This window comes from Cupressus sempervirens, chromosome 10 (assembly GCF_028749045.1).
Source record: "Cupressus sempervirens isolate cs-2001-9-10 chromosome 10, ASM2874904v1, whole genome shotgun sequence".
NCBI lineage: Eukaryota > Viridiplantae > Streptophyta > Pinopsida > Cupressales > Cupressaceae > Cupressus > Cupressus sempervirens.
The window spans coordinates 782,572,305-782,580,091 of NC_143127.1; the positions used below are offsets into that span (position 1 = coordinate 782,572,305).

General features: G+C 38.0%; 1 pseudogene; it reads right to left on the reverse strand.

Moving 5' to 3' along the window:
- Nucleotides 1–347: 347 nt before the first annotated feature.
- LOC149536217 (dehydration-responsive element-binding protein 1A-like) lies at nt 348–6,114 on the reverse strand (annotated as a pseudogene).
- Nucleotides 6,115–7,787: the final 1,673 nt, after the last annotated feature.

Genomic DNA, 7,787 nt, shown 5'->3' on the forward strand with positions numbered 1-7,787 from the left:
TTTTGATGTCATGCTAAAATAGTAAAATAGATTCACACTAATGCAAAGAAAAAAATAAATGAAATTATACATGCATGACTCTAAAAAATCATGATGATACTATAGGAATAATAATAGTAGAATGGCTCTAATTTCAGTGGTAAGCCTAGTCTTATTAATGCATTTTTGGCACTGACTATCCAAGATAAAACATAGGTTATTTTCTCCAATTGTCTATTAGATAGAGTTTGCATATATACTAAATGCATAATCAGTAACAATCTTGTTAGAGTGGGGTTGTCTTGTGTCAAAAGATAGATCTATAAATATCTAATACAACCACTTAACTTATAGTACACAAGAGGTGGTTAAGCTCTTGTCATCAATCCAAAGGGAGCACTGAATATGAAAACCCAAAGAGATGTAAACTGATCATCTTGTTCCTCTCCACCAGAGATTTGGTTATGAAAGATAAGAGAAGATCTAATTGGCACTCCATCTGCCATGCTCATTAGCAAGGTTGGCTAATCCAGCCATGAATCCACCACCTCCTTTTTATCATCAATCCCTACAAGATCACTAGATTCAACTTCATTAGTGGAGTTTTTTAGTGGAAGATTTGAGTCTAAGAAATTATTATTATCATCATGAATATTGTTGGTGGAGCACAAATGAGGCAGTTTCTCTTCTTGTGGTTATTGGGAATAGGAGTATTGAAAGTGGCAGACTCTCCTCTTAAGCAAAATGAAACTACATTATGTGCAATGGATGCCATCTCTAGTATGGGAAATGGGCCCAACTATATCCTCTTCTTCTTCATTGCCTCTCTTATTTCAAACACCCACTGTCCCTAATTTCTCCTTCTAAGACCTATATAGATTTGATGTTTTGTTCCCCCCCATCTGAAGTTCTACCTTCATTTCCCATCATTAATATAAGGCCTAAATGAGCTAGCACAAATTCTTACTTAACTAGAGCTGCATTTCCCAATAAACTATTTGCTACAACTTTGACTCAACTTCATTGTTAACACTTTTTCTACTTTTGATATAATTTTATGGACTGTTTGGAAAATATCTAGAACCACTATCTAAATAGGTGATGCATAACAATAAATGTCTCAAACAAAAGACTCATTAATATTATGCTAAAATTTTATCAACTGAAATGTGAGAAGATATATTGATATCAAGAAATGAGCTTTCAAAGAACAATGACTAGAAAACTTATCCCCATCATGAGGGAATTTCTCAAATAGCTAACTAAAATGGTACAACCCAAACCAATATTATAGATTGATAATGGTGATTCTATATGACAAGGATTTATATAAGAACACTTTTTTATTTTTATGAATAGTCCTTTTCTATTAATAAAAATATACTAAGAATAAAATTCACAAAAAAGGGTAGGTGGATACAAGATTACCCTGTGAACGAGTTCACACAGTCGTAGTTGGAGCAAAAAAAAATGGCTGCAACTAGAATTATACACTATTCATCATAAAATATATAAGAGGCAACCTCAAGTGGCCAAAGTAGTGCTAGCTAAGGGTGGTGGTTCATCTCTATCATGGAAGCCCCAATCATCTTTGGGATTGGATGACAGGCTAGGAATAGTCCAACCATCTTCAATAGCAGTAGTAGGAGGATCGGTGGCAACCTCCACATCTTTGACCTTTGGCCATGGAGGCAAAATCACCAAATCTAGGCAAGGCCATTTCCAAAAAATGCTCGCCAAGAACTAGGATGACATGTTGGGAACTAACCAAAATCATCATGGGGTAGGGAAGCTAAGCAGTGCCTCCATCCACCATTGCCTCTACTAGGAGAGTAGTAGTGAGAAGCCTAGTAGTGTAGGGTGTGTGGGTGGAAACCTAAGGAATGCTTCCATGAATGGTGGCCATGAGGCATCGAGATCTATGTTGTGTTGTTAGGAGGAACTCTAGTAATAGTGCAAGGGGCATTTCCCCAATGGTTCAGCAGCTCCTATAGGTGAGCTACCTCAAGGGAAACTTTGTTAGCTTGCACCTAAATCTACATAATTACATTATTACAAATGCATGCCTTAGTGTACATTGCAATATTAATATCCAAAAAGCTATGTGTGAACAGAACAACATTCCTATCTTGCCATAGAGGAAACAAAATTTCCATCCTAAAAGTATGCCAAATCTGGATGAATTTCTAAGGGATTTTGGGAGAATCACCCAACAAAATCATGTGCCAGGAAAAAGGCTCAGGCCTGAATATCTTGAAAAAATCATGAATCCAGTGCCAATAATTTTGGGCATGCCTATAAAACTAGAAGATATGCAAGAAAGACTCTGGTTGTCCACAAAAAGGACATCTAGGATCTGGAACCCCAATATGTTTGAGCCGAGACCCCAAGGGAAGACCTTGGAAGGCAAGGCACCAAGCAAAATGGGCAATCTTGGGTTCTATTATAGCACTCCAAATTGTATCAAAACATTTTCTCCATTAAGAAAGAGAAAATTACAAATGCCATCTTCGGTTGAGCGTGTCCACCATTAGAAGATGGGGTGAAAGCCATCAATATCCCAAACTTGGCTTATATTTAGAAAATGGAGTGGCAAGATACCATTGCCAATCATGCCACCAAGGCCGAACAGACTGAATACCCACTTTCTGAATTAAGTGAACTAGAATCGAAGAGAGGAATAGGTCAAAAGTTTTTCGGTATGAATGGATAAGGCAGTATTGTACTTGCATATCATCCCAGGACCTGAAACTCACAAAAACCCTTGAGAAGAGGCCCTTGGGAGTTCTGATGCCCTATTTGAAAAAATGTAGAGCACTAGCACCTTGAGTCTTAGCAAGGGGAGTACCCTGAATGGAAAATAGGGGAGACCACCAAATGTTCTAATGGTTCAAGGAGAGGCCATTGCAAAACTCATCCCTAGCCTATTGAAGCCAAGGCTTAACAACTTCCCAAGATTTCCATATCCTCTTGATGACAAACAAGCCATGTATGGTCACTAGCTCACACATGATGATGAGGGTGTGGAAACCAATCCCCTTCCAAGCAGGCCTATTGATAGGAAAGCTGAAAGATATGCAATGTCAAACCAATATCTTCCAAGCTTCATCTCCAGTGATAGCATGAAAAATCCATTTAGCACAAAGTGCAAGGCCTTATTTCTAAGTGGAAAGTAGGCCAAGACTACCAAATTCTTTTGGGAGACAACAAAAATCCTAGACAACTCTATGAAACCCATGATGATCTGAACCAGAAGCCCAGAGAAAATACATGAGCAATCTTTCCAATTTTTTATAAGAAGCTTTGGAGGGAGCCCAACAAGAAGAATAATAAACATGAGTAGCCATAAGAACCTTCAAGAAAATCTTAATTTTCCAGCAAGGGAGAGCAGTTTTGTAATCCAATAATCAAGCTTCTTGGTGATCTTGGCAAGCACAACATCCCAAAGTTCAACAAGCAAGGCCTGGAAAGCAAAAGGAATGCCCAGAAAGTAGAGAATCTCCCCATGTATAACCCATTTCCATTCAAACTAGTTGAGCCAAGGTGGAGTTGGCAAGAATAACTAGTGGAAGTAGAGCATTTTATGTCATTGAATGGTAGATCTAGAGGCCTGATAAAAGGTGTCCAGGAAACTTAAAGCATTATTGATATTTTCTTCATCCTCAAGAAGGGTGAGAAAGGAATCATCTGCAAAGTGGCCATTGACTAGCTATGAAGATGATTTGAGAAAGGAAATGCCATGAACCAATTCAAAAGACATAGAATGACCTAGCAAATAGCCAAAACCTTTAGCAGCAAGGACATAAAGCACTAGAGCCAAAGGGTAACCCTACCTAATTGAACAAGAAAGGCCAAAAGCCTCTGATTGTGAGTTTTTTATGGCAATGCAAGCATTAGCATCACTAAAGAACATCTCTACGAATTGTAAAAAATTGGGACCAAAACCCAAAGCTTGGAGCATAGATCAAATAAAGGACCATTCAATGCAATCATCAGCTTTAGAAAAATCAATCTTTAGAAAGATGGCCTTGTAGTTGGACCCATGAGCCCATTCCATGCCTTCCCAAAAAGCAATAATGTTGTCAAGAGTGCATCTGGACTTAATAAAGCTAGTTTTCTTAGGGTGCAAAATTAAATGCAACATGTGTCAGATTTTGAGAGAGAGTGCCTTGGCAATAATCTTATAAGAGACATTCAGAAGGGTAATGGGCCTCCAATTGCAAATGTCCTCTGGATCACTCGCTTTATGTATGAATTTGATATTTCCTTTTTTTATAATGGCTCCTAAGCTTTTAGAATGATAGGCTTCAAGATAAACTTTGTGCAGATCAGGACCTATATGCTTCCAGAGGTGTTTGTAAAATTCACAGCAAAACCCATCACACCCAGGGGATTTGTCATTAGCCATGGAGTAGATCACCTCTTTAAGGTCTTAGAGGGAAAGAAGTTGCTCATAGAAAGCATGCTTCTCAACTACTAGGTGGTTTGGAGTAACATAAAGAAACTTTCTAAGAGCTTCCTCCTGAGCAACCAAATTTCCCTATAAAGCAAAAACATTCTCATAGTGATGAAGAAATGCTTGCACGATGTCAGGAAGACTGGAAAGAACAACAATTCCTTGTTTGATCTTTTTAGTCCCAACATTGGTATGATAGGCACAAAGAGCCTGAAAGAACTCCTTTGAAGCTTTATCACCAACCTCCAACCAATGGAGATAGGCTTTGTTTTGGGCTCCTCAAGTGACATAGTTATCAACAACTTGTTTTTCATGGAAAAGTTTGGCCAGCTGAATTTGCAAATCCACATAAAATGGATTAAGGTTGAGAGCCTCAAAGGCTTTTTTGAGTGCAAGAGTGTTGGCTTCATATGAGCATCTTTTAAAAACTACCAACTAGCACCCATAAATGAGTAGAAAATGAGCATTTTTGGAAATGGCATCATTCCACCATTGAATCCATCTTTTTTGAGAATGCAAACATGGCTCCAAATTCTAGACATGAAGGATATGTGCAATGGTGGATGCATGCATGATCGCAGATGTGTTGAGAAAGAACTGCAACTTGACAACTTTCGAGATAGCTGTTTGCCTTGAAATGATAAAATAAATGGGATAGTGGTTAGATAACATCACATCCTGCAAGGTAATGATAGGAAAATCTCGATCCTTAGAAAAAGAGAAAAAAATATCACATAGTAATCATAGCATGATCGAGATGCTTTAATATGCAGTCAGAGCCAGATCAAAAGTTGGACCAAGTGTGCCAAACCCCACTGCCCTTGCAGTGATTAATATTGGGATCAAAAAGGCCCAATTTATTGCACATGTAGTACCAAGCTTCTCTTTCCCAACTATCCAACAAAAGGGCAGGATGCCATCTTTGTCAGAGGCCACCTCAACCATATTGAAGTCACCACATATAACCCAAGTTACTAGAGGAAAGTTGTTAGCCAACCAAGTCCACATCTAGGATCTTTCCACAACATCATTGGAAGCATAAACATTAATGACTCCAAAAGAATGACTATCAATGGAAAGTAAAAGCCAAATAATTCTATCTGTGGGGTCAAAACCATGCAAAATAATAGTAGAATGAAAATGAGGTGACAAGAGAGTAACTACAACACCTCAACCAGCCTTGTACTGAGAGGTAAACATAACTCCATCCTGCCAAATGATGTACCATGTAGAAGAGAGCATGAAACTAGAAATCTTAACTTCTTGTAGATAGAGACAATCCAAGTTACCAAGTCTATGATGGGTACCCTAGACATAGTACTTTCTGGAGAGGTTTGTGAGACCTCTAACATTCCATGATAGAAAATTCATGAAAATTCTTCCATATCATTCTCATCCTCAAGAGAGGAGTAGCTATTCTACAAGAAGGTAGAAACCTAGTGGAAGTCAAAAGGAAAATTCTCTAAACTTACAGCCTATCATTTCACCTTTGGTATCTCTGCACATGCAGAAGGACTCTGAGAACGTTGCATCACTTGTGGTGCAATGGAAGAAGTAGAAAGAGGGGTATGAAACACAGCTAAGGCTGAAGCCCTGGTGATCACCTTAATCCCCTGTGTACCAACAGGGTTTGAAACTTGCAAAACCCCCAAAATAGGTGTTGTGGAAACTGCTTGCATCCCTACACTGGTAGGAATTAACACTCCTATGGGGAGAGAAAGAGTCATAATGACTACTGTGTAGCACTACTTAGGGGGCAAGGGATTCAAGGTAGCCTTGCCCTTGTGCCCAACAATAACCCATTCTTTACTTTTCCCTTTTTTTTCCTTTCACCTAGCTTGGTAGACACTTCTTTAGGCATGTACTTAACCCTAAGCATAGCCAAAGAGAAATCCTTGATCTTGTGTTTTTCAGACTAGCACCTATAATAGGTGTTGGGGAGGTTCAAATAGAGCACCTTATGAGAGAAGGTCTAAGCCCCAATCTAGATTTCAATAGAATCCTTAAGATCCTTGGAAAGATCAAGCTCGACGCAAACACATCTCTAAGGGTGAGCATTACAAAATTTCTTGGGCTCCTTTGTGAAAACTTTGCCAAGGGTTTTGGCAATGGGCTCAATGAAAGGCCAACATGGAAAGGGTAAACCTAGGAACTCAACCCACATAGGAACCCTAAGCTTTTTATCATCAAAGACTATGAAGTCACGTGACCATTTTTAAAAAACAAGCAAGGAAAACTACATAGACCAAGGTTTTTTGTTAAAGACTACATCTGCCTACGACAGGTTGGCAAAGAGAAATTAAAAAAAATGTTTGGTAAGGTTTTGCACAACATTAAGGCACACTCCATGAGAAGTCTAGCACTTGTTAACCCATTCTCATAGCATAGCTTTACCTTAGGAGTCCTACCCAAAAAATATGCTATCAAAGTATGTTGTTCTAACTAGTCACATGCAACATCAAATTCTTGTAAAGGAAGGATAATATTAGTATTTCCTCATGAAAAACCTTTGGAACAAACTTGCTAGGGCATTTGTTCTGCGACGGTGCCATCACAATCTGAAGTAGCAGCATAAACACCAAAAACGACTAGTTCACCACTGACCAGGGCCATTAAATCCTAGCTTAAAAGCTCCCATAGTAAATGTGGTGTAACAAGTGGAGACTACTAAATGAAATTTTAGACAAAGAACCATACATAAGAAAATTGCAAGTTCACATGAAGCAAGAAACCCTAGCAGAGCAAAAAACTCTCTGCTTTTATACAAGAACAATTTCACAAGCATATTATTTCCTTATTGAAACTTGGGAATTTAAGAAATGGTAAACAAAGCCACTTTTCTTCAGTCGACAATGTTGTTGACACTCAAATCAATGCACTCATATTCTAGTGATGAAACACTCGGAGAGAAACTATTGCATCATAGCACTGACAACTGAAATCTAGCACAGGCTATATTAAATCAGGTCAAGGTTCAAGACTGCCAGTACAACCACGTGATTGTTGGTTGTGAAGTCTGACCACCACATTAGAAAAAACTTTTATTTTTCCTAACTTTTGTTTCTTCACTTTCTTTGTAGATTTTGTCTACATATTTTGAGAAATGTTTCATCTATAAAGTGTACATACTATAAAGGCTTCATGTATCAACAATAAATACCTTGCTTTTCTCTTAATCAAAAAATTATTTGGTGATCCATGTAATATTTATTTTAGGTGTCGATAAATATTTTCTTTGTCTACTTTCCATATATATTTTCTTAGTCTACTTTCCATATTATCTAGTTATACTAGATATACTAGAGATTATAAAAACTATGCACATGAAGAAGGTTTTTGAATTCTTAAAATT